Source organism: Schistocerca piceifrons, chromosome 1 (genome assembly GCF_021461385.2).
Source record: "Schistocerca piceifrons isolate TAMUIC-IGC-003096 chromosome 1, iqSchPice1.1, whole genome shotgun sequence".
NCBI lineage: Eukaryota > Metazoa > Arthropoda > Insecta > Orthoptera > Acrididae > Schistocerca > Schistocerca piceifrons.
The window spans coordinates 97,301,657-97,329,491 of NC_060138.1; the positions used below are offsets into that span (position 1 = coordinate 97,301,657).

A 27,835-nucleotide genomic window follows, 5' to 3' on the forward strand; every position below is an offset into this window, starting at 1 on the left:
TTGATTACGGTAGTGTAAAACAAACATTTCACTTATATTTCAGTCACCCTCCTTTAGACAATTATGTTGGAATATGGAAGTGGAAATGAAGTCCCATGCTTCTTGACAGAGCGCAGGGGAACGATGCGGGAGATCCGTACCGCCGTACTAGGCTAGGTCTTAATGGAGGTGGTTTACCGTTGCCTTTCTCCGACCGTAATGGGGATGAATGATGAGTTTGACACATCAACACCCATTCGTCTCGGGGCAGGTGAAAAATCCCTGACACCGCCGGGAATCGAACCCACGACCACGCGCTCGGGACTCGAGAACGCTATCGCGAGACCACGAGCTGCGGACATGTTGGAATATACAACCAATAAATATTGCCTCAAGAGGGAATTTTTAAATTCTGAATGTAATCTGAGATATGTTGCCAAAGTGCTTGGAACTTTGTATCAACTTTATGTTAAGCTTTCAGAATTATACCTAAAAATTATTAAAGTTCTCCTGTTCGATATATCGAAAAATATCATGAGCGAAGCTTACTATGTGTAAAGATATTAAACACAGAAAAGTTTGTAGAAATATCTTGAATAGTTTCTGAGAAAAAGATCGATATATAATTTTTTGAAATGTAATTTTTAAATTCCATAAAAAAGTTAGATATCTGTAATCCAAGGAACTTAACAGTAAACATGTTAATTTCATCTAAAGCTTGGTACAAAATTTCGTTGCCGTATCTTCAAAATGGTGTATTTGGTGCATCTTTTAATGAGTGTGTATTTTTCATGAATGTCCCCTCTTAATGTCTTCATTCGACTGGTGCATCACTTTAAAGAGTCTGTCCTCAGTGCACGAAAAGTTTTGGATTTATTCTAGAACATTGGCGCAAAGTCTGTTGATAAGGAAGTTGATGTAATCCACGTCGTGTCAGAATGTCGGTAATAATGTGAATGCTTCCATTAGTCTACAAAGAAATTATGTAATTATCAACCGAGCCTACAAAGAGATGTTCGGAAATGCATGTAAAGCCTGGATCAGGAAGCGCCCCTGGTTTACAGCGGACAGGACGGCGCTCTCGAGTTTTATACATCGCATTGAAAGCTTCAAACTGCAGGCCGAGGCGTTCAGTCGCATCCGGCTTTCGTCCCGGATCTCTCGCAATCGTATCTCGTTTTCTTTTGTCCGCTCAGTGAGTCATCGCTTAACGTCAACTGTGACAGCGGCAAAAAGTAGAAACAAACTTGCTAAATTGGCTCACGACTTTCGCCAGGTAATTTTTAGTGGCAGCATTTCACAACTAGCAGAGAAACATGAAATGATTGTGATCACTTGCACTATGTCATGAAAACACCGCTGTGCTTTAAGAAAGCCTAACAAACTGCACACGTTTTTCGCTTTACTTTCTCCGGTACCAGTCTAATTGTAATTCTCATACAAATATTTTCAGCAAGATCCTAAGTATTTTGCTTTTTTCCAAATAATAGTGTATTCGTGCAAAGGTGGACTATGCGGTGTGTTTGAACCTTGCGATATTTCACACGCTTATAATTAAAACGGGGGGAAGTATCTGTGTTCCGTCGAAGAAAAAGTCATTAAAGGCGGAGCGAAGTTAAAACGGTAACGTGTGTTATAAAAATCCGTATGCGTGCATGGAGGCACATGCCGAGTACAACCAATACTAAATTGGTATTAGCTACCGATAATATAGATTTGGAACTGCAGATGTTTCTAAAAATCACTCGATCTAATCTTACTGAGAGGCCTCAAGAGATCTAGAACGACAGGAAAATTTCTTCTACAGGACTTGTTGAAGAAGGTCGTTGCGACTTACGGGGCAGTTATGTCGTTACTAGTAAGATGATGAATAACTATGACAAGTTTTCTACAATTCTCCATGTTTAGTAGCGTAGAAACAGTAAGTTCTTTTCCTTGCATTGATGCTAAAACCAGGGGGTAATATCTTCAAGACTGACAAGAGTCATCCACATACTACCTCATACTAACTGGTGTAGAAAAGCTGACGTTTAATTGCGTTGTGGTAATAATTGTAAGGATCTGGAATTTGAAGCTAAAAAACCATAAACTTGAACCAATATTCTAAGAAGGAAAACAAATGGAGTTAATGTAAACTAGCTAATGTTTCGAGACGATTTTGGAGTACTTTCAAAAAATCAGACCTACTTATCCAAATAAGCAAATAAGTCTTCTGGAAGATATATCAAATAGAACTGGTCTCAAAATTTAAGCAAAAAAAGCAATATCGAAGACAAAAATATAAAAAGGTCTCAAAATTCATAGACACACAAATAGGTAAAATAGAGCGATTAAGTCAAATTAAAATATCTTCTATAAACTACATAACAAAACGAACTATAAAAATTTTCAGTAGATATACAAAATATAGAGAGCATATGATTTCACAAAGAATACATGAAACAAAAGATGCAAATGTATAAAACAAAACTAGAACACTATACCACCTTGGTACGACCAGAATGTTTGTGTGGATGTGAAAGCCGAGCTGGACAGAATGGAGACACTTGAAACATAGACTGTCAGAAAAATAACAGGTGCAATACAAACTACAGATGGCTGGAAAATGAGACGTAATGAGATCTACATAAATACAAAGAAAATACCAAAATTAATGGGTAGAACAAGATTAATCTTTTTTGGACACCCCTAGCTAATGAATGAGAACAGGCTAACGAAACAAATATTCCTATATTTCTGTAAGAATGATTTGGCGGTAACATCGATTACAGAAGTAAAGGAAGAACTACTGAGAAACAACGTTAAAGAATCGGATATAACAGACAGAAACATTTTTAATAATAAAAAACCAAATTTAGAAGGCTGCAGAATAAATAGGCAGTCGGGAACAATATGGAATGGAGAAAGGAAACGACAACATGAGGAGAAAAGATTAAGCAGTACTAGAAAAAATGGGAAACAACTAGGAAAGAAGAGGAACTGAAGTTGTTATTTGATACTAATTGATCAGTGCGAAAATTTAAAAAAAATAATAAATTCAAAAATTTTTATTCGGAAGGTTAGCAGTTTCTGCGCTGGAACTATCAACATCCTAGCACAAAATATCAGCAATTTTGGGCAATATTGTGCTTCATAAATGTCGATGACATAAAATTTCGTTTTGTATAGACCATTAACTATTTTCACTTCGCTTTCCTGGACGCAGCATCGGCAGAGAGAAGAGTGGAAGCAGTAGAGTAACTTTGCCTCAGCACCTTCTTGATACATCGGAATGCGGTCATTGGGTTTTGCGAGTCAGCTGGGAGTGTTTCCACCGGTCAGCCTTACAACGCGCGGCGCCTTTTAACATCTGCCGCTAATGCATTGCAAGAGTTAATAATGAACGTGAAGGAAGCATACAAATCAAGAGTAATTCGACGGAAGAAATATTACGCAAGCTTCTAGTAATAGCTGTTATTTTCCAGCAGCAAAAACAGAAGACTTTTGCATCTGTAGAATGGCTTCGGCCCTGCTTTGAACAGCACATGTCATGTACGTATCCATTAATCTCATTTCACTGCAATGCTATACATAGAATGGACAAAAATAAAACAAATGTTACGAACCGTGTGACATAAACGAGCCTGCAATATCGCCTGTTGGAGGAAATATTTGAGCTACAACTGTCTATGTTCAAACACGTTTATGAAATAGGTGCCCTGAGAAAATGAAGCAACGCGTGAAGGAACTAGTTCAGCAAAAACCGCGCAATTTCGCGAAATTAGATGGCGGCATGAGGCTTCTCGTAATGCCATCTCTCAACCGACCGCAAAAGTCGGTCGTTCGAGCGGTACGAACCAGCTAGCTCAATATACACAGAGAAGGGCTATTTGCAGCTGATGGACTGTTTTGAGGTTACTGCGTTATGCTTGTAACACGCTACCCGTGTCAGAACAGGAATTGCTAAGGATACGGAACTATTGTTCTACAAACTGATTAAAATTAGTGCGAATGGATAGCAACAAATGAGTTATATACTTAGAATAAAAAATATAATCGGCAAAATTTCGGCAGTGGTTCTCTTTGAACGGAAAGAAACAAAGTCTATAAATGAAAGAAAGTCTAACCTCTAACAACTTCTTTAACAGGTGATCGTGAATAATATACTAGCTGCCAGGATACATAAAACGATTACTAACTAAATCATATTGTACTTATCATTTGGTCTAGTAATTCTACTATCATCATAAAAGTAGAGTGACAGATCTCGCAGATTTCTAAGAAATTGCGGGAAATTTTGATTAGCTTACAACTTTAAGTGAACGTGATTCTTGCAAATATTTCTTTTTCAAACACATTTATTTAATGCAGCTATCTAAAGTGGATGACGTCATACATTTCTTAGACGTGGATGAAGGTGAACATCATGCGCTACCATAAAGAATTTATTTATTAACGTTGTGTGAAGTTTACGACCACTATGAAGCAGCACTCCAGGCCATTTACTATTGCGCTACCAGATTACTCGTCGTTGCCTGATTAATTATTTTTTGCGCACCATACGACATACTGCCCACGTCAACCAGGCGAAAACTAACATTTGTTTTCACACGTCCACCTAACGCACCTGAGTTTACTTCCCACATACTGAAGCTAAAAATACAATTTAATGTCTGGAAAAAGAACCACTGACTAACCGTGCCACTTGCACTCTAGTAAAAAATTAATACATAAGTGACATCTGAAGGGCTTATTTCAATAGTAGTACAAGTCCATTTTTGTTCATATTGAGATACAGAGTCCTAAAGTTAAATGAGCGCTGAAAAATCTGCAGTTGAGATGTCAGAAATATTCAAGCATATGGCTTCTTGCTAGAGATGAACCTTTCTTTCTGTTTGCTTGGCTCATTAATTTCAGAAGCATTACAGACAGAAAAGTAAAGGTAATGGACTTGTACCACTATTGAAATAAGCCCTTCATCTGAAGTTAAAAACATAAAGTTAAGAAATAATATTTAAAGTTAAGTTTATGGGAGAGCTATCCGAGCTATTTTAAATAAAAACTAGTGATAGACAATAGGATGGTTTAAAACATTTATTGTTCAGCTGCGTCCTAGAAATTATTGTGATGGTGAGGTCCAATACTCCGAGGAGAATACGGAACGATGCGGGAAACCTGCACCGCCGCACTAGGCAAGGTCCTAACGGAGGTGGTTTGCCATTGCCTTCGTCAGACCGTAATTGGGATGAATGATGATGATGATGATGAAGACAACACAACAACACCCAGTCATCTCGAGGCCGGGAAAATTCCTGACCCCGCCAGGAATCGAACCCCGAACCCCTTGCGAGGGAAGCTACAACGCTAGCACAAGACCACGAGCCGTGGACAGAAAAAATTGTATGAATCAGGAATTTGGAGCTAAAAATCACCAAATTGCACCAACAATTCTAGGATGGTAAAATAATAAAATTAAGGTAACCTGCCTTTTGCAGTCAATTTTACAATGCTTCCAGAAAGTCTGACAGATGGAGTGATTCAAAGAAATCTTTTGAAAGAAATAGCAAGTACCACTGCTATCAAAATTTCAGCTGAAGAAACAAATTTCGCGACAAATGTAAAATATGTACCAAAGTGCACATCAATACAAACAGGTAAAACAGAGCGAGTAAGTAAATTTAAATATCTTGGAGAAACTATACAACAGAATGGACTAGAAAAATTTGGAGTAGATGTAAGAGTTAACAAAATGGAAAGAAGATATGGTTTGAGAAAGAATATTTACAACAAGAAATGCATATCTACAAAAACAAAACTAGAACACCGTGGTGCGACTAGAATGTTTATAGGGATGTGAACGCTTAATGATGATCTATAAGCCGTTGGAAAAGGGGAAGTTCAAAAGTATAGACAAATGTCAGAAGTAATGGCTGAAAGAAGAGTAATCTTTTTTGGACACCTACATCAAGTAGATGAGATGAGGATCACGAAAGAAATATTCGGTATATCATGAAAAAGAAACCGACAGTTGCGTGGATTACATACATAAGGAAAGAACTACAAAGAAAAAACATCAAAGAATCGGAAATAACAGACAGAAACAATTTTAATAATAAACGTAAATTTTAGAAAGCTTTCAATGCAGAAGAAATAAGAAATTGGGAACAACAAGGACTGAAACAGGAAAAGACAACAGGGGGAAGAGATGAAGACGTGCTGGAAAAACAGAAAACAGCAAGGAAAGAAGAGGAATTGAAGTTGTTACCTTGTCCCAACAGGTCAATACGAAAAAATAAAAGAAAATAAAAAGCACTGTACTCAACCCAGTGCATGTTGACCTTTCCAGTTACCGCTAGAGACAAGATTCCCGGTCCAGCTGCAGCCGTCGATCCCACATCTGACATAAAAATATAGTGGTCTGGGAGGGATGATCTCTGTGATTGAACGGTTGAATCGACTCGGTGGGTTGTCGCCAGGATGATCACATGCTCAAGGAACACTCATTACTAGGCATGCATTTATTAGCAAACAAACTACAATACTCTTGGCGAAATTCTGCTGTGGCAACGTCCCGGTGGGCCTGTGCTGACAGTAGCGGCCATGACGGCGCTGATGCAACATGCAGCCAGTGGCCAGTTCGACACCGGTGGCTGGGCAGGAATGCTGACGCGTGGAGTCCGTGGCAGCACGTGTACCCCCTCATCATGACTCCACACCTCCGGGTAAACCACCATTTTTATGTTGCAGAGGAGTACAGCGTCAGTGGAGGTGTAGATGTCAAAGCAGCTGCACAGACCTGGAACTCGAATGGCTGCCATCGAAGGCAGAAGATTGGCTGCGGGTAGTGTGAGCCTGCAGGTGGCCCACCAGCTAGAAGGCGCAAAGTCCGCGTTGGTGAAGATAAAACTAGCAATAGGGTTGTCGTTGCTGCAGGCGAAGTTCAAATGTGGCTGCTTGTAAAACCGTGTTACCCCATGGGCAAGTATAAACGTCTTCTCGTAGATGGTGCTGCCAGACTGAAACGATGAGTATTTATAGAGATTCGGCAGCTACTTGTTATGCGGAAGCACTTCTTCCAACCACATAGCTCTGAAGTGTAGTAACTAGCTTTGCTATGCCACAGTGGTCCCATTTTTGTGCTCTATCGGAGCTACTGAGTCGCCGCCCCCTGGCTCGGAGCGACATGTGGACAATGAGCAGTGCATTAGTACCCCTGGTGTACTGATGTACCGGTGCTTTGGTCGGCTCTCCCATGGGCACCTTCTGTGACTCTTTTACCATAGCCGTGGCATTGCTGCTGTTTTACTGGGAAACGACGAAAATAAGATAGCGCCTAGCATATATATATTGTCATAGTCAGCTGATAGGCGTCACTGGATGCGGATATGGAAGGACATGTTGTCTGCACACCACTCTCCCAGTCTTGTCAGCTTTTCATGGCCAGGCCCGCTACCTCACAGCCAAGTAGCTCCTCAATCGGTTTCACAAGGGCTGAGTGCACCTCACTTACCAACAGCGCTTAGGAGATCCAGACGGTCACCCAGCCAAGCACTAGGCAAGCCCGATAGTCCGCAACTGCGGTGATCTGAGGAGAACTAGTGTTTATATATATATATATATATATATATATATATATATATATATATATATATATATATATATATAACAAGTAGCTCCAGAATCTCTATAAATACTCATCGTTTATATATATATATATATATATATATATATATATATATAGGGTGGTCAGAAAATATGTGAAATGCTTGTAGGGATGTTACAGGGCAGGTTGTACTGAGACATAAATGTTAAGAAAGAAATTCGATACGTTGCTCCGTTTCCGAGTTATTTAGCATTGAAGTTAGCCAATCGGGGCGTCGCGCGCACGAATTTAAGCGGCCTGCCAGGGTCGGTGTTGCCCTCAAGCGGCCTGCCAGGGGCGGTGTTGCCCAACGAGTGCTTTGTCTCGTTACCTGAAGCTTGAATTTACGCGCGCGACGATCTGATTGGTTAACTTCAATGCTAAATAAATCCGAAACGGCGCAACGTATCGAATTTTTTTTGTAACGTTCATATCTCAGTACAACCTGCCCTACAACATCCCTCCAAGCGTTTCAGACATTTTCTGACCACACTGTATATGCACACTTCAATATATATATATATACATATATATATATATATATATATATATATATACATACTCCTGGAAATGGAAAAAAGAACACATTGACACCGGTGTGCCAGACCCACCATACTTGCTCCGGACACTGCGAGAGGGCTGTACAAGCAATGATCACACGCACGGCACAGCGGACACACCAGGAACCGCGGTGTTGGCCGTCGAATGGCGCTAGCTGCGCAGCATTTGTGCACCGCCGCCGTCAGTGTCAGCCAGTTTGCCGTGGCATACGGAGCTCCATCGCAGTCTTTAACACTGGTAACATGCCGCGACAGCGTGGACGTGAACCGTATGTGCAGTTGACGGACTTTGAGCGAGGGCGTATAGTGGGCATGCGGGGGGCCGGGTGGACGTACCGCCGAATTGCTCAACACGTGGGGCGTGAGGTCTCCACAATACATTGATGTTGTCGTCAGTGGTTGGCGGAAGGTGCACGTGCCCGTCGACCTGGGGCCGGACCGCAGCGACGCATGGATGCACGCCAAGACCGTAGGATCCTACGCAGTGCCGTAGGGGACCGCACCGCCACTTCCCAGCAAATTAGGGACACTGTTGCTCCTGGGGTATCGGCGAGGACCATTCGCAACCGTCTCCATGAAGCTGGGCTACGGTCCCGCACACCATTAGGCCGTCTTCCGCTCACGCCCCAACATCGTGCAGCCCGCCTCCAGTGGTGTCGCGACAGGCGTGAACGGAGGGACGAATGGAGACGTGTCGTCTTCAGCGATGAGAGTCGCTTCTGCCTTGGTGCCAATGATGGTCGTATGCGTGTTTGGCGCCGTGCAGGTGAGCGCCACAATCAGGACTGCATACGACCGAGGCACACAGGGCCAACACCCGGCATCATGGTGTGGGGAGCGATCTCCTACACTGGCCGTACACCACTGGTGATCGTCGAGGGGACACTGAATAGTGCACGGTACATCCAAACCGTCATCGAACCCATCGTTCTACCATTCCTAGACCAGCAAGGGAACTTGCTGTTCCAACAGGACAATGCACGTCCGCATGTATCCCGTGCCACCCAACGTGCTCTAGAAGGTGTAAGTCAACTACCCTGGCCAGCAAGATCTCCGGATCTGTCCCCCATTGAGCATGTTTGGGACTGGATGAAGCGTCGTCTCACGCGGTCTGCACGTCCAGCACGAACGCTGGTCCAACTGAGGCGCCAGGTGGAAATGGCATGGCAAGCCGTTCCACAGGACTACATCCAGCATCTCTACGATCGTCTCCATGGGAGAATAGCAGCCTGCATTGCTGCGAAAGGTGGATATACACTGTACTAGTGCCGACATTGTGCATGCTCTGTTGCCTGTATCTATGTGCCTGTGGTTCTGTCAGTGTGATCATGTGATGTATCTGACCCCAGGAATGTGTCAATAAAGTTTCCCCTTCCTGGGACAATGAATTCACGGTGTTCTTATTTCAATTTCCAGGAGTGTGTATATATATATATATATATATATATATATATATATATATATATATATGCATACTTCTATATATATACGCACACTTCAAAGCGTGGCAAAAATATAATAGCTATTCTGTTGGTTACAACCCCCACTGACCTCCATATGAATTATTAAAATATTTAGTACAAGAGAGGCCTTGCTGCTGTGCTAACACTAGTTCTCTTTAGATCACCGTAGTTACAGACTGTTGGGCTTGCCTAGTGCTTGGCTGGGTGACCGTCTGGATCTCCTAAGCGCTGTTGGTAAGTGAGGAGCACTAAGCCCTTGTGAAACCGATTGAGGAGCTACTTGGCTGTGAGGTAGCGGCCCTGGCCATGAAAAGCTGACAAGACTGGGAGAGTGGTGTGCTGACCACATGTCCTTCCATATCCATATCCAGCGACGTCTATCACCTGAGGATCATACTCCGTTCGATGTCCTTGAACCTTCCGAAGGGTCTCCAGGCGGAGTTTGAGTTGTGACTACTAAAGTGGTCTAATTGTAGATTTTTCAGTTGACTCCCACTAATTGAGCTCAAATTTCTTCCACAACCTCCACTGACAAGTAATCCAAGAATCCTTCAACATGTTTATATTACAATTTACTGTACACTCGTCAGCCGTTTCTACATCTACATCTGCTTCTACGTGATTACTCCGTTTTTCACAATAAAGTCCCTGGCAGAGGGTTCAATGAACCACCTTCCTGCTGTCTCTCTACCGTTCCACTCTCGAACGGCGCACGGGAAAAACGAGCACTTAAATTTTTCTCTGCGTGGCCTGATTTCTCTTATTTTATCGTGATGACCATTTCTCCCTCTGTAGGTGGGTGCCAACAGAATGTTTTCGCAATCGGAGGAGAAAACTGGTGATTGAAATTTTTTGAGAAGATCCCATCGCAACGAAAAATGCCTTGTTTTAATGATTGCCACTCCAATTCACGTATCATGTCTGTGACACTATCTCCCCTATTTAGCGATAATACAAAACGAGCTGCCCTTCTTGGTACTTTCTGGCTGTCATCCGTCGGTCCCACCTGATGCGGATCCCACACCGCACAGCAGTACCCCAGAATAGGGCGGACGACCGTAGAGTAAGCAGTCTCTTTGGTAGATCTGTTGCACCTTCTAAGTGTTCTGCCAGTGAATCACAGTCTTTGTTTTGCTCTACCCACAATATTATCTATGTGATCGTTCCAATTTAGGTTATTTGTAATTGTAATCCCTAAGTATTTAGTTGAATTTACAGCCCTCAGATTTGTGAGATTTATCGCGTAATCGAAATTTAGCTGATTTCTTTTAGTACTCATGTGAATAACTTCACACTTTTCTTTATTCAGGGTCAATTGCCTCTTTTCGCACCATACAGATATCTTATCTAAATCATTTTGCAAGTCGTTTTGATAATCTTATGACTTTACAAGACGGTAAATGACAGCATCATCTGCAAACAATCTGAGACGGTTGCTCAGATTGTCTCCTATGTTGTTAATATAGATCAGGAATAATAGAGGGCCTATAACACTTCCTTGAGGAACGCCGGATATTACTTCTGTTTTACTCGATAAGTTTCCGTCTATTACTACGAACTGTGACCTTTCCGACAGGAAATCACGAATCCAATCGCACAACTGAGGCGATACTCCGTAGGCACTCAGTTTTGCTAGAAGACGCTTGTGAGGAACGGTTAAAGAAGGTGTTCCACGTTTTGTTACCATATTTGGATGCAGTACTGCACTCGCCTCTGCCATGAGCTACCCAGAATGATCTTGTGAATTTTACCATAACTGTAAGACACGTGGCTAAATTCATTAAAAGTGTCAGCAGGAGTGCTGTGAACTTAACTCCTGAGATGACTCCAGAAAGAAAAATCCAGAGGATCTTGGAGGCCAAGGTACAGGCCTTTCTCGATTATCAATCTTGCACCACACTGGCGCATTAAGTGTCGTCTTGCGTGCCATGCGGCAAAAGCGAAGTATGGCAGATTGGCCTGTCATGCTTGTAGCACATCTCCCAACCATGGACCAGAGATGCTCTTTGAGGCCCAGTTAGATGGCAATGTAATCAAAGTGTTATATAAACAGGGTGTTATGGATATAAGTGGAGATGTTGTGATAATTGGTGCTTTAATATGTTCCCACTTCAATGTGTTAATTGTGTATTTCTGTATATAACAGTCTTCCCGCAAACACGTCACATAGTTTACTATCTAAAGTTTTTTGCATGGTCGTAACTGCACCACTAAGTGGACTATACCTGTCAGTATAGACTAACCGTTTTCCGTCCATGTGTCCCTATTGTGTATCACCTAACCTGCTGCCTAGAGGAAAATAAAAGTTAATGGCTTGCTCTTGTCACACTTATAGTATCGCTCAAAAGTAATCTGTAGAGATAATAAATTCGGAAGTAAAATTCTTTAGGAGAAAATTAAAACGAAAGAACTAAAGTACCACATCTTTATAATGTGAACTATATTTTCTTACATACGTTACACAATTCTAACTTTGCAACAATAATCAAACACAAATGAGCAACTTACAGAGGTTCAAAAGTATTTTTAAAACACTAAACAGAAGAAAAACAATACTGGATACTTGATCCATGATGTTCTTATCTTAATACTTGATTGTACAGTCCTTTGCGTGTATTACTACAGCACACTTGCATGGCATAGAAACCAAGAGTTTAATCAATCGCACCTGAGGATTCTTCTTTTATTGCTCGCGCGACTCTTTGTAGAAATCCTCCTTATTGGTGCAGTTTCACTGGCGAAAAAGTCTATCTAGCACGCTCCAAAGATGTGCTATGGGGTTTAAGTCTGGACCTTGGCTTGGCCATTCGAATACTTTTGCTTTGTATTCTTTCAGAACTGTCTTCACACAGCCAGAAGTGTGCTTCGCATCGTTGTCACGCTCGAATTGCCAATTGCGAGGCATATTTCGTCTTACGTGAAGTACTTCGTGAGAAACAGCCCGACACCGTGCTTAATTGTGGCTACTTGGTACCTTCTGTCTTCCCTCTTGTTTTTCGGCCATCAAACGTACCGTAAACCGTCTGAGGACAAGAGATAAAATTTCCTTTTAGCGCTCCAACTTTCAGTGGTTCATGACGCATACTTCTTAGCAAACTGTAGTCTGGCCTTTTTCGTACTTGTCGTAGGTTTTCGAGAAGATCGACTACCATTCAGATCTGTAGCTGCTAAGCGATGTATAAATGTCGAAACATTAAACTTCACTAAGCGTATTACCTATACATCGTCACGTGTTGCCCTGGCATATTTCTTGGGATCAGCCATCGACGGCCTACGGATGATCTTATCTTCTTTTTGGGTGGTTTTCCGAGGGCGATCACTTCGCGCAGTGTTGTCTATCCCCCCCCCCTTTTTTTATCGCAGCTGCGTCCGGACACTCAAAAGCTGTTGTGGGATGCCAAACACCTTCACAACAAAAGACAGAGTTCGGCCTCGACTCACGCCTGTTAGGACTGCTCTTATGAAATCTACGAAATAATCCTTAGTTTAAGGTATGCTGCAAGTAGATTTGTTTGTAGTTAAGTTTCTTACAGCCTTCTCATTCTACAAAATATTTATGAGCCCCTTGGAAACACTTTTTATGGCTAAAGTCCATGCTTACCTGCACTCAGCAGCCAATACAAGGAATCACGACGTAGTGAAGTAGTTCTCAGTCTGAACAATCGCTTGATTTGATTCTTCGTATAAAATAAATGCCTACCAACCCACTAGTTCAGCTAAAGAATACTTTTCAGCGATACTGTACTCGGAGGCATAAACCAGTCTAAAAGGTACTACTCCTAATAGCTATATTATCCTTGAAAGTTAAGTAAATACCGACGTAATGCTGTTCAGTACACTGTCCTCAGTCACCGATAAAAACACAATGACGGAAAAAAACGCAAAACCAAATATTAATTAATGTATAGGAATAAAAATTTCGAGAATACATTCGTCTAGCTAGCGTATTTAAGTGATCAGCATCGCAAGGTTACAGGTTACTGTGAGCGGGAGATAAGCCATTGCAAATACGAAATGGTTGTACATTAATAACCCAAGTAACGTCCAGAATGTTGAATCCAACCATGAAAACGTGCATGCATTGTGTTGTACAGGTGCCGTATGTTAGTTTGTAGCAGGGAGTGCCATTTCTGTTGACTTTGGTCGGTCAATACATGTGTTTGTGGATGACGTTGGAGTTGTAGTCCGACGATGACCCATACGTGCTCGATTGGAGATACAGGTTGATCTGGTAATCGAGCAGGCCAAGGCAACTTGTCGACACTCTGAAGAATGATTTGTTACATCAGCGGTATGTGGGCGAGTGTTACTCTGTTGGAAAACACCCCCTGGAATACTGTTCTTGAAAGGCAGCACAACATGTCGAATCACCAGACTGATGTACAATTTTGCAGTCAGGATGCGTCGGATAACCACAAGAGTGGTACTGTTGTTATACCACATCGAATCCCAGACCATAACTCCAGGTGTAGGTCCAGTGTCTCTAGCACGGCGTCCTGACCAACAACAGACGGCTATCACTGGCCTGAGAAACAACCAGCTGTTACCTGAAGACAGACCGACACCCTGCCGTCCAATGACTTATCACTTGACACCACTGAAGTCTCAAGTGGCGGTGGTTTGGGGTCCGTGGAATGCGCGTTACAAGACGACTGGATAGGAGCTGTTCTCGAGGTAACCGATGCGTAACACTTCGTTGTGTCACTGTGGTGCCAACAGCTGTTGAAATTACTGCTGCAGGTGCAGTACTATTCGCCAGAGCCATACGCCAACACGGTGGTCTTCCGTCTCGGCAATGCCACGTTGCCATCCGGAACCCGGTATTCTTACGATACAACGTTGATCAAACTCAGTGAGGTGTAGATAATGACGTCTTCGTGCCTTAAGAGGGGTAGGCCGTCAAACGGGCCGACTTGGAGCAGGAGAGGCATCACAGAACATTTTAATTTCCAGTGTCTATACTTTTACAAATAAATTCATAAAACTTTGTCAGCATCACCAAGAAGGATTCAGGATTCACACCCACTGCAGTGGAAGTTCGAATACATAACAAAATAATTTTTTTTACGTGCGAAATTTCATCATTTTTTCACTTACTATTGGCTGCATTTGTTACTATAGGTAGACTTTTCTTCATAAGTTGGAGAGATTCTTCGATGAATTTTGCACAGCATACATGCCATACTTACAGGTGTATGAAACTCTAGAATTTATGTAATTTATGAAAAAACGAATGAGCTGTTGCATTTTAAACTTCATGTTTAGAAAAAAACACAAATTTTGTAGTTAATTACCTCAATCTTTACCACAGTTTATAATAGATTTGGAAAATTCTAGAGTTTCATACACCTGTAAGTGTGGTTTGTGTGCTGTGCCAAATTCATCGAAGAATCTCTCTTACTTATGAAGAAAACTGTACCTATAGCAACAAACGCTGCCATTAGTAAGTGAAAAAAATGATGAAATTTCACTTGTAAAAAAAAAATATTTCATTATGTTTTCGAACTTCCACTGCTAAGAGTGTGAATTCTGAATCCTTCCTGGTCATGTTGACGAAGTTTTATAAATTTATTTGTAAGAGTATAGACAGTGGAAATTGTAATGTCCTGTGGTGCCTCTCCTGCTCCAAGTCGGCCCGTTTGACGTCCTACCCCCCTTAAAGACATTCTTGACTAACGCCAACTCACCACGCCTAGTCCCAAAGGTAACTAACGCTCTCGACCGTTACACCGTGTATTTAAAACAAAGCTGACTTGTATCCGCATAGTGGTGCTGCCTGCGCCACTCTTGTGGGACTGGCGTGAAATTTGAATAGACATGATCTTTCCGTTGGTGTATCCGCACTTGCCTTCCACACTCGTCGCAGAAAATCGGGAGTAACTTGTGCAACGCCAGCGTAGCTTCAATTTTGCAGGCCAGCTAAATTGTTTGGCAGGGGAGGAACATACGCACGGTCTTCGGTGGATCTCCATAGAAAGAAATCTGGTGCTGTTTAGCCACACTGCGAGCACGCTCCGCGCCAGTGAAAGGAGGCGTTTCAACTGTGCACTACGCTGGTTGTATTGATGCCCTACGTGAATCAAGCTTCAGATTGTTTGCTAAAAATGACAAACGTTATGATTTTGTATGTTATCTCAATGAATTTCTATATATTTTCAAAGTTGTAAAGTCATTTTTGAGTCACATTATATGCCATTACAATGGCATCAAGTCATCGATCAATTAGATTCAACCTTATCGTTGCTTATATGTCATCAGTGCAAAAAACAACGTTTATGAAAACCTATCTCGCTTAACGGTCATCACTTTAGTAGTAATGGTTCTTCATGCACGTAAGCCACAACTCTCTTGTTGAATGTTCAGTCCCAATTCATCCATTTGCCATAAAGTTTTCAGCCGACTTACTCCATAAAACTGAAGTCTAAATTTAATTATTTCTGCCTTTTCCTGTATCTTGGCCGGCCGCTGTGGCCGAGCAGTTCTAGGCGCTTCAGTCTGGAACCGCGCGACTGCTACAATCGCAGGTTCGAATCCTGCCTCGGGGATGGATGTGTTTGATTTCCTATGTTGGTTAGATTTAAGTATTTCTATGTTCTAGGGGACTGATGACCTCAGATGTTAAGTCCCATAGTGCTCAGAGCCATTTCAACCATTTTTTAACCTCTATCTAGCGTATTTATGGATACTTGCATTATCTCTCCCGTAAACCTTAAGACACTCTTACACCGTCATTTACTGAACAAACGATGTGAAATAAGGGGAGCCATTAAATCACAAGTTGAGCACGGTTAGGAGGTGGAGGAGGAGGAGGGGTGGGAGAATGTAGGAGTGCCCACAAAGGCACGCTGGAGAGAGAAGTGTTGCCGAACTAACGCGTCCTTCTGTTTTGTGACCATGAGGAAGAATCTGCCGCTACATTAAATGTCAACACTGTGAAAAATGCTGCAGTACAGTCTCTAAGATAAATTTTCGCCACAGCAGTCGTACAAAATTATTATGTTATGTTTTCAATATTTTCTCGTAACTTTCTTCAGGTTTCTAGTGTTTTTGTAATGCACTATTTGCAAACACGACTTCGTTAATTTTTGTTCCCTTCGCACTCTTCCAGTCGAACAGGAAGGGCAGATATAAGTAACGGGCGTCGTAAACGTCCACCAGGGGCTGCATTGTGAGCGCATACTTCCCTCTGTTGCATGTACTTGCACGTTTTACCTTCTGCAAAGGTGGTTCTCTTTTACCACCGTGGACGAGATATACAACACAACGTTAGCAAGCGCAATTACGTATCGGTATCCAGTTAGCATATGTGAAAGAGAGGTTAGTATATTTCCAAGCGGCTGTAAATTAACAACGACGACACGTTTCCTATTAATAAAGATACAATTTCATCAGAAATGTCTTTCGAGCAGCCTAATAGTTATGAATCAGAGAGCGCTTGTTTAACACTAAACAGAATAACGAGTTATTTCACGACTTTCCAACCAACGGCGAGCAACAGGTTATGAAAAAGCTACAATCAACGTGTCTCGTCCATGTTACTAGCTAGATCTGAGTCTAGCTTAGCTGCCGTAGAGGAACAAAGTCATCCACTTGACTTCTCTAGCGTAACATTTTCCTACCATTATGTATTTGAAGTTGTAGAAACAAATGTGCCACTACTTCTGATCACAGAGCAGGCTATTACTGTAGCTCCTACTAAATTAAACCAGCACTGTGACAACAGAAATTTCTTGTGGATCGTAATGTGCGCGAAAATCATATTGTTCGCCTTCGTCATCGATGTCAGAACTCTCTGCAGAAAAGGGACATATCACACACCAAACATTTGATTATTCAGTTGCGAACTTGCAAGAACTCGTGTAAGCAATTTAATAATCTACAGGCTTTTTTCAGGCAGAATACGGGTATTTCCTAGCGTTTTAAAGAGGGCCTTCTGAAAAAGGTCATTATACAATCTGAACCGGGATGGTAGTTGGAGCTATACGCATATGACATTTAGTTTCAGAAATCATTAGAGAATTCAATATTGTGATCTCCCCAGTGTCAGGAGTGGGCCGAGAACACCAAATTTCAGGCATTACCACTCACCACGGACAACGAAGTGGCCGACAGCCTTCACTTAACGACCGAGAGAAGCAATGTTTGCATAGAGTTAGCAGTGCTAACAGACAAGAAACGTTGCGTGAAATAAAGGGAGAAATCAATGTGGGATGTACGACGAAAGTACCCGTTTGGACACTGCGCCGAAATTTAGCGTTAATGAGCTCTGGCAGCAGACGACCGACGCGAGTGACTTTGCTAACAGCCCCTGGAATACTGGAAAATCGTTGACTGGTCATATGAGGTTCGGTTTATAGTGTGGCGCAGATCCCCGAAGCCATGGATCAAAGTTATCAACAAGCCACTGAGCAAGCCATAATGTTTTGGGTGGTGTTTATAGGGAATTTACTGGGTCCTATAGGCCAACTTAACCGATCACTGACTGGAAATGTCTATGTTAGACTACATGGAGACCATCTGCAACCACTCATGGACTTCATGTTCCCAAACAACGACGGTATTTTCATGGATAACAATGCGCCATGTCAGCGGAATACAATTTCTCGCGATTGGTTTGAAGAACGTTCTAGACAGCTCCAGCGAATGATCTGGCCACCATGATCGCCCGATATGAACCTCATCGAACATTTATGGAACATAACCGAGAGGTCAATTCGCGCATAAAATGTTTCACCGGAGGTACATTCGCAATTATGGACGGCTATAGAGACAGCATGGCTCAATTGTTCTGCAGGGAACTTCCATCGACTTGTTGAGTCCATGGCATGTCGAGCTGCTACACTACGCCAGGCAAAAGTAGGTCCGACACGATATTAGGAGCCGTCCTGAGTGGCCGAGCGGTTCTAGGTGCTACAGTCTGGAACCGCGCGACCGCTACGGTCGCAGGTTCGAATCCTGCCTCGGGAATGGATGTGTGTGATGCCCTTAGGTTAGTTAGGTTTAAGTAGTTCTAAGTTCTAGGGGACTGATGACCTCAGCAGTTAAGTCCCATAGTGTTCAGAACCATTTGAACCATATTAGGAGGTATCCTATGACTTTCGTCACCTCATTGTAAATGAACCGACTCAAGATGAGAACCTTCTCCGAAACCTGTCTTGGTATTAAATCAAGACTGTGTGTTTGTTTGTCCAAGGCAGAATCACATTTCCATGTCATATATGAGTATGTTTTCTTACTGAGATGGGATATTATTCTAAAACACATGATCTTTTGAAAAATTTTGGGAAATGATAACAGTAGTGAAACGTGTCGTCTGTCTGGAAAATGAGTTAGTGAAGCATTACACATTTCTGAAAAGACAGTGCTTATTTTTTGGAAACAAGTCTTTAATAGTCTGTTGGGAACACCTCAAATCCAGATGTGCTTTATCTTCGAGAGACCAAAATGCTTTTCTTGATTTGAGAAGGAGTAGTGGGTGCGACATCTATAAGATTTAATTTCATGTACGTTACTATTTCAACACACCCTACTGATTTTTCTTCTGATTTTTCTCTTAATACTTTCTACTACATTTAAGAAAAGATTATTAAACATATCTGGTGCCTGTGACTATCGTTTATAATCCTTCCATTTATATTAATAATGATGTTTTCCTCTTGTGTGGCTTCTTGTCCTGTCTCTCGTTGTGCTCCATTCCTTTCAGTCTTAAGTCTGCTTTCGGAGTTATTGATTTCTAACATAACGTCCATCTTTCTTGATTTTTAATGATTTTTCTTGGTAATTTTGAGTAGTTTTAGTAGTGTACAACTACTACAAGATCTTTACTTGTTGTTGCCATCCGATACATTTCCCTGGTTTATGCATGTTGACGTGTTGAAAACTGCACAGATGAGTTACCGGTATTTCACTTTCACAGTGGAACAGTTGTTCACCTCGACCGAAATTTTACGTTAGTGCAAGCTCCATTGCGGCTACCAACTACCTACCATCTTCAGATCTACATTCATGCTCATAAATTAAGGATAATTGCAGAATGTGGTGCAACACAACGTGGCACTGCACACAACTGGCGCTAATAGCGTAGGCACATAAGGAACACTCACGACGGAGATCTCTAAGTCCACGGTATTGGTGATAAGTTGAGAAAACCGTCCCGCAGTACATGTGCTACAAAACGCCACTGTTTCCTGCGCATGTACCTCGACATCAATATGGGATACGATCACCATACACACGTACACAGGCCGCACAACGGGTTGGCATATTCTGGATCAGGTGGTCGAGCAGCTGCTGGCGTATAGCCTCCCATTCTTGCACCAGTGCCTGTCGGAGCTCCTGAAGTGTCGTAGGGGTTTCAAGACGTGCAGCGATACGTCGACCGACAGCATCCCAGACGTGCTCGATGGGGTTTAGGGCTGGATACCAGGCAGGCCGCTCTATTCGTCTGATATCTTCTCTTTCATGTAACTCCTCCACGATGGTAGCTCGGTGAGGCCGTGCGTTATCGTCCATCAGGACGTAGGTGGGACCCACTGCACCCCTGAAAAGGCGGACAAGTTGATGCAAAATGACGTCCCGATACACCTGACCTGTTACAGTTCCTCTGTCAAAGACGTGCAGGGGTGTAAGTGCACCAATCATAATCCCACCCCACACCGTCAAACCACGACCTCCATACAGGTCCCTTTCAAGGTCATTAAGGGGTTGGTATCTGGTTCCTAGTTCACGCCAGATGAAAACTCGGCGAGAACCACTGTTCAGACTATGCCTGGACTCGCTCATGAACATAACCTGGGATCACTGTTCCAGTGACCATGTTCTGTGTTCTTGACATCAGGCTTTACGGGCGTTCCTGTGACCAGGGGTCTGTGGAATGCACCTTGCAGGTCTCCGGGCGAATAAACGATGTCTGTTCAGTCGTCTGTAGACTGTATGCCTGGAGGCAACTGTTCCAGTGGCTGCGGTAAGGTCCTGAGCAAGCTACCTGCAGTACTCCGTGGCCTTCTGCGGGCACTGATGGTGAGATAATGGTCTTCTTGTGGTGTTGTACACTGTGGACGTCCCGTACTGTAGGACCTGGACACGTTTCCTGTCTGCTTGAATCGTTGCCATAATCTTGAGATCACACTTTATGGCACACGGAGGGCCCGTGCTACGACCTGCTGTGTTTGACCAGCCTCCAGTCACCCTAGTATTCTAACCCTCATAACGTCATCAATATGTGTTCTTTGAGCCATTTTCAACAGACAGTCACCATTAGCACGTCTGAAAACGTCTGCAGTCTTTCTCGCTGCACCGTACTCTGATTTGCATCAACACACCTCTGCATATGTGGACTCCTGTCAGCGCCACCGTGCGACGACCGCAGGTCAAATGCACCGCATGGTATTACCCCGGGGTGTTTTAAACCCGCAAATCGTCCAAAAGAGCGTTTTTTCACCATGTATCAGCATTATCCTTAGTTTATGAGCATGAGTGTATTTGAAAAGGTCACGGAAGTGCAGCCGAATGTTTACTACCAAGACGGCCATTGTCTCGGCGGGCTCATCCTCTGCCATTCCTCATTCACAAGCCACAAGTGACACTTCCATTGCTATATAGTAATAATTCGTGTGTTAGAGAACCCTTCCCCCTCCCTCCCTCCCCGGTCCCTTTTAAGACATCAAGCTCAACTGAATTCATCCGCTGCGTTCTCGTCATCTTACCAGTCAAATCCATGGTGAAAGCTTCTCTTTCATATCAGTAAAAGTGTATTACATTGTTTATTGGTAAGCATGTAAAGTACCAATGACGATTCCCTCTTCGAAGTGAAGACGTGTCACGAGACGCCCCTATCTGCGGTGGGATACCAGCGTGACAGTCGCTCGCCGCACGTCCCGACAGCCGGGAGTGGTCTTTGGTGCCATTTAGTTTCACAGCAGGTCACGTTAGGTTGTCGTCCGCGTCACCTTTGCAGTACAGCGGTACGTCGACAGTATTCTACGCCCCGTTTTGTCGGCCTTCGACGCAAGCCATCTCGAGCTTACATTACGAGGTGCATTCAAGTTCTAAGGCCTCCGATTTTTTTTCTAATTAACTACTCACCCGAAATCGATGAAATTGCCGTTACTTCTCTACGTAATCGCCCTGCAGACGCACAGATTTTTCACAACACTGCCATGATTCCATGGCAGCGGCCAACGCTTCTTTAGGAGTCTGTTTTGACCACTGGAAAATCGCTGAGGCAACAGCAGCACGGCTGGTGAATGTGTGGCCACGGAGAGTGTCTTTCATTCTTGGAAAAAGCCAAAAGTCACTAGGAGCCAGGTCAGGTGAGTAGGGAGCATGAGGAATCACTTCAAAGTTGTTATCACGAAGAAACTGTTGCGTAACGTTAGCTCGATGTGCGGGTGCGTTGTCTTGGTGAAACAGCACACGCGCAGCCCTTCCCGGACGTTTCTGTTGCAGTGCAGGAAGGAATTTGTTCTTCAAAACATTTTTGTAGGATGCACCTGTTACCGTAGTGCCCTTTGGAACGCAATGGGTAAGGATTACGCCCTCGCTGACCCAGAACATGGACACCATCATTTTTTCAGCACTGGCGGTTACCCGAAATTTTTTTGGTGACGGTGAATCTGTGTGCTTCCATTGAGCTGACTGGCGCTTTGTTTCTGGATTGAAAAATGGCATCCACGTCTCATCCATTGTCACAACCGACGAAAAGAAAGTCCCATTCATGCTGTCGTTGCGCGTCAACATTGCTTGGCAACATGCCACACGGGCAGCCATGTGGCCGTCCGTCAGCATTTGTGGTACCCACCACCTGGATGACACTTTTCACATTTTCAGGTCGTCATGCAGGGTTGTGTGCACTGAACCCACAGAAATGTCAACTCTGGAGGCGATCTGTTCAACAGTCATTCGGCGATCCCCCAAAACAATTCTCTCCACTTTCTCTATCATGTCGTCAGACTGGCTTGTGCGAGCCCGAGGTTGTTTCGGTTTGTTGTCACACGATGTTCTGCCTTCATTAAACTGTCGCACCCACGAACGCACTTTCGACTCATCCATAACTCTATCACCGCATGTCTCCTTCAACTGTCGATGAATTTCAATAGGTTTCACACCACGCAAATTCAGAAAACGAATGATTGCATGCTGTTCAAGTAAGGAAAACGTCGCCATTTTAAGTATTTAAAACAGCTCTCATTCTCGCCGCTCGTGGTAAAATTCCATCTGCCGTGCGATGCTGCCATCTCTGGGACGTATTGACAATGAAGGCAGCTCCATTTTAAAACAATGCGCATGTTTCTATCTCTTTCCAGTCCGGAGAAAAAAAATCGGAGGCCTTAGAACTTGAATGCATCTCGTACAGCAAGATAAATCCTTCTGCACACGGCAAGAGTTTCTACTGCTTGCTTTCGTGCTTGCCAAATTCTGCTTTGGCCAGCAAGGTTACCGGATGCCTCCCCAATAGCAAACTTTGGAGCATTATAGGCAGAGTCCTCCAACCAGCCCGCGATTTTTACGATCTAATGGGTCAACTGGACAGAATTTGGCATGATATCCTTCACGAGGACGTTTAACAACTCTACCAATCAATGGAAAACCGAATAACTCCTTGCATATGGGCAACGGGTGGACCTACGCTTTCCTGACTTGCTCAATTTGTGAACCTCTTTTTCTTGAATAAATCATTCAGTTTTTCTGAATTTGTAATCATCTGTTTGTCTGCACACCTACTTCACATCTACAGCCTTTCCTCCCTTTTGGATGACTCCCTCGTGGTGGATATTTTAGAGTGTACGAGTAAATAAGTGAAGCAGAAACGAATCGGTAATCATTCTAGCGGCGGTACGGGCCGCACTTGTCGAAATTTACTGCCTTAAGCGTCTTTGACAAACAGTGAGATTGCCATGGACCGGCGCCTAGAAGGCGCATCTCACCAACGACGATGAAGAGGTTGGTTCAAATGGCTCTAAGCACTATGGGACAAGGTCATCAGTCCCCTAGAACTACTTAAACCTAACTAACCTAAGGACATCACACACATCCATGCCCGAGGCAGGATTCGAACCTGCGACCGCAGCAGCAGCGCGGTTCCGGACTGAAGCGCCTAGAACCGCTAGGCCACAGTGGTCCGCGATGAAGAGATCCATGAAGGTTTTGACGCTAGTGATGTTCAGAGATGGTGTTCTAACTCTAGTACGATGAGTATTTTTCTAGAGGCGTTGCCGCAAATGTGGCGTCGGAATACTAATGACTGTCTAATACCCTAACTTTGGACATGTTTCTCGAATAAAGGCTGAAGCTTCAGTCAAACCGGCAACCAGCTCTTCCGGAGTGTCTACTGGTGTCTCACACACCAAAAGCCTCTTTTCCCCACAAAAAACAGAATCGGTAGTAGTGAGGTCGGGAGAGAGGTGTTGCCCACAGTACTGGTCCATCCTTCCTATTCAACCGACTGGGGGAAACGTTATTAAATGTTCTCTGACATCAACGGAGCGTTGTGGTGGGGCATCTTCATTTTGGAACCGTAATTTTTTTCTTTATTTTCCACGTCTAGGTCCACACTGACGAGCAAATCTCCGTGGTCATGGAACGTGTCAGTACACGAAATTACAACAGAAAAGTAATGGCAGACAAAATAAAATGTTTATGAATTATAAAAAGACGTCAAGCTATAGGTAAGTTTATTTAAACGCAATCAACAATATAACATAGGAATCAGCTTGATTTTTCAAGGAATTCGTCGACCTAACAGAAGGAGTGAGCCATGAGGAAACTATCTAGTTTGGATTTGAAAGAGCGTGGATAATTGCTGAGATTTTTGAATCCTTGTTATTAATTATTGAAAATAATTTAAAAAATTTGAGTCGTTGACTCACCTCGGAAGATGTTGCCCGCAGTTGGCAACGAAACACCAGGAAGAAGAAGTTTTACGAATCTACTTTGGCCTCTCAACCCGGAAGCTTTAACTAATGAGATTCAACATAGTTCATGTTTACACTGCACACGAAAGCCCATTCCCGCACAGTAAACAACCAACTTCAAACACAAACTGCCGTTTGTGCAAATGATTAAACTCAAGTAGTAACGTCTACCAACTTGGTCACTTGATTAGAACACAAATGAGGCGCTGAGATCGATAAGGTCCAAAAGCACGCCACCGACGATCCCACATTTCAATGAGTATCAGAGAAACCAGTGATACAGCTTTTCGTAAATTATATAAAATGTGGGACTACAGCACAGATTAACCTGATTCACCGCAAGATCAACAGATTTCACAAGTATGAATAAATGCTACAGTCTCACAATCGACGGTGATGTGCTGTAGGTCCTTATGATTCTTAGCGCCTCAGATGGGACTGATGAAATTCATAACTTCATATGCTGAAACTCATCCGGAAACCCACAAAATAGCTTTGCTGTCACAACTTTAACATATTCTGACGTCCGATATAAATTTACTACAGTATATAGTGAGTGAATTAGCATATCTGAGGAGAGTGTTATCGTGTTGCGGGATTTATGCCGAACGAACGGGGATACAATTCTTCCGCAGTGTACTACCATCTGGAGGCACGGACGTAAAACTCTAGATGAGTGGCTAGCGCTAGCTGTGCAAGGTGTCGACAGTTACGGTGTTCACATCCCCTCGTGCTCTTACACAGCAGCCGCTACAGGTATTATAAGCACGATAATCGAGCCCGACCATTCACGGTCAGAAGCGAGTAAACACGCTGGACGCGTGACATCCCAGTCAGTTTTCTCTGAGCCTCAGTCGCTTTGCAGTATGCACGAAATTTTCAGGTACTGAGGCTGCTGTTAGCGCTACAGACAATGTTATCTTGGAGATATCGGTGTGTAGCTAACATCAGATAAGGATGTTGCTCTTGGTCGACATCATACCGATTTCCGGCAGACGTTTCGGACAAGATTCAAAAAATGGTTCAAATGGCTCTGAGCACTATGGGACTTAACAACTCAGGTCATCAGTCCCCTAGAACTTAGAACTACTTAAACCTAACTAAACTAAGGTCATCACACACATCCATGCCCAGGATTCGAACCTGCGACCGGAGCGGACGCCCGGTTCCAGACTGAAGCGCCTAGAACCGCTCGGCCACCAGCGGCCGGCGGACAAGATTCAAATGGCACTGAGCACTATGGGACTTAACTTCTGAGGTCATCAGTCCCCTAGAACTTAGAACTACTTAAACCTAATTAACCTAAGGACATCACACACATCCATGCCCAAGGCAGGATTCGATTCTGCGACCGTAGTGGTCGCGCGGTTCTAGACTGTAGCGCCTAGAACCGCTCGGCCATTCGGATAAGGATGGTACATTGTAATGCATTCACACCTGGAGATTTGGATTCCTGTCTGTCCTAGGAACGTATCCCAAAAACGGGATCAAATGGCGTCTTTAGGCAGGAAGGCGTAAAACACTCCTAAACTTCGTGGATACACATTCTGTTCAACAACCCTTGTTATCCTGAGAATGTTCTAAATGTCGTAACGGGTTGCATTAGAGAACGTATTTTATTCAGCTGGAGCTGTCATTTATTCCTGTTTACTGTGAACGGTTAAGGATGGCATGTCGCCAATATAAAGCATGTACTAGACAAAGAAATATTTTAAATTTGTTTTTGCGACAGGGTTATCCATTGCCCCAGACAACAGCGCACATTTATGTGTATGTATGTGTGTGCGTGTGCGTGCGTGTGTGTGTGTGTGTGTGTGTGTGTGTGTGTGTTTGAGGGTTGTGCTGTTTAAGTGTGTATGTCTGTGTGTGTGCGCGATAAAATTTCGCAAGGAGAACTTTCTCTTCCTCGCTATTCTCACGTTATAGGTCATGTAACAAACAATGACGCATTGATAGACAGGTTGAACAGTGACAAGTTGGAAGCTGTAAACTTAGGTAAAATACTTATCATTTTCTCAGTAAAACTTAAGCGACATCCTGCAGTTTGTGGAAAAGAACTGTAAACCAGCATTACTTCGTATAACTGACCACTCTTCCATTTGTCGTTTCTCATTCTTCCCGTCCAGCTTCAATACATTTTTACAGAGAACACCTGGATTGCTGCTTTCCGCCCTCAATTCTACAACGACAATGTCTCTTTAAGATAATATAACTGACTTGACAGGAAAGAAAAAATATTAGAAATATTCTCATACATTCAAACTCATAAACACTTACATTTTGTTACTAATGTCGAATACAAATGAATCACGCCATTCTACAAGGATTGTCTTTCCGTCGCATAGTATTGTAAGTCAGCTTTTTCACCTTACGCAGCTGAATGACATAGCACGTCAAGTACTGTGCGGTTCAATCGGAAAATTCCATTATATTTTTCTTTGCTGTATTATCTAACTGTGAACAATTTAGCAAGGTATTCGGCAGGACAGCTGCCGTTACACAAATTCCTTCACGTAATGCCCTGGTGTTTTTGTCTCTTGCAGGGCCGTGATGCGAGTAACTGCGCCACGAGAACCAGTTCGTCCCGCAGCAGCGACCGCGGCTTGCGGGTGACGTCACAGTCAGCAGGGGAGCCAGTGACGTCACCAGAGTGCTGCGGTCCGCGTGCTTTGCCTGAAGATGGCACTGCGTTCGCCGTATCTACTGCGTGTGCTGAATAGCTACACAGACATTGCTCAGTACAAAGTGATGTTTCCTGCGATTGAGCGTTTTGAGATTATTTAAGATTCTTCTGCACTCATTCCCAATAGAAACAATAAACTTTAAGCTTATGAAAAGTACTCTATTCTTATACTGTTTTGTAGCTCATAAGACTGTGTGAGGTTAAAGTGTTGAAGTAAAGCTGACTAAGTTATTTTGCATGGATTTAACTACTGAAAAAAGTACAATACATGTTTCACATGCGACTTACATAGTATGTAGTAATCCATTCCTTTTTCTCAGATAACAGTTACAAGAATAAAATGACAATGGTGTTCCATACTATGTTATTCACTGGTGGTCTTTTTTTTCCCGAGCTACTGTTTTGTAGAGCTTTCAATAACGTTGAAGTAATGACTGCAATCGTCAGGGGCATCAACTTGGTACCATATTTCTAGATTTCCACAATACTCTTGACACCGTTCCTTCCAAGAGACTTCTAATCATTTTGCGTGTCTTTAGAGTATCGCTTTAGTGTGCGACCGGATTCGTGATTTACTGTCAGAAAGGTTACAGTAAATAGCAATCGACGAAAAATCG

The 27,835-nt window shown here is 43.1% G+C and overlaps 1 protein-coding gene across 1 annotated transcript in view; it reads left to right on the top strand.

The window, feature by feature from the left end:
• LOC124782801 overlaps positions 1-27,585 on the top strand; it is a 66,976-nt gene extending 39,391 nt beyond the window's left edge. Inside the window, exon 4 of the mRNA XM_047253976.1 lies at positions 27,079-27,585. The gene's annotated coding sequence lies outside the window, so the exon portion shown is untranslated. The remainder of the gene's footprint in view (positions 1-27,078) is intronic.
• Positions 27,586-27,835: the final 250 nt, after the last annotated feature.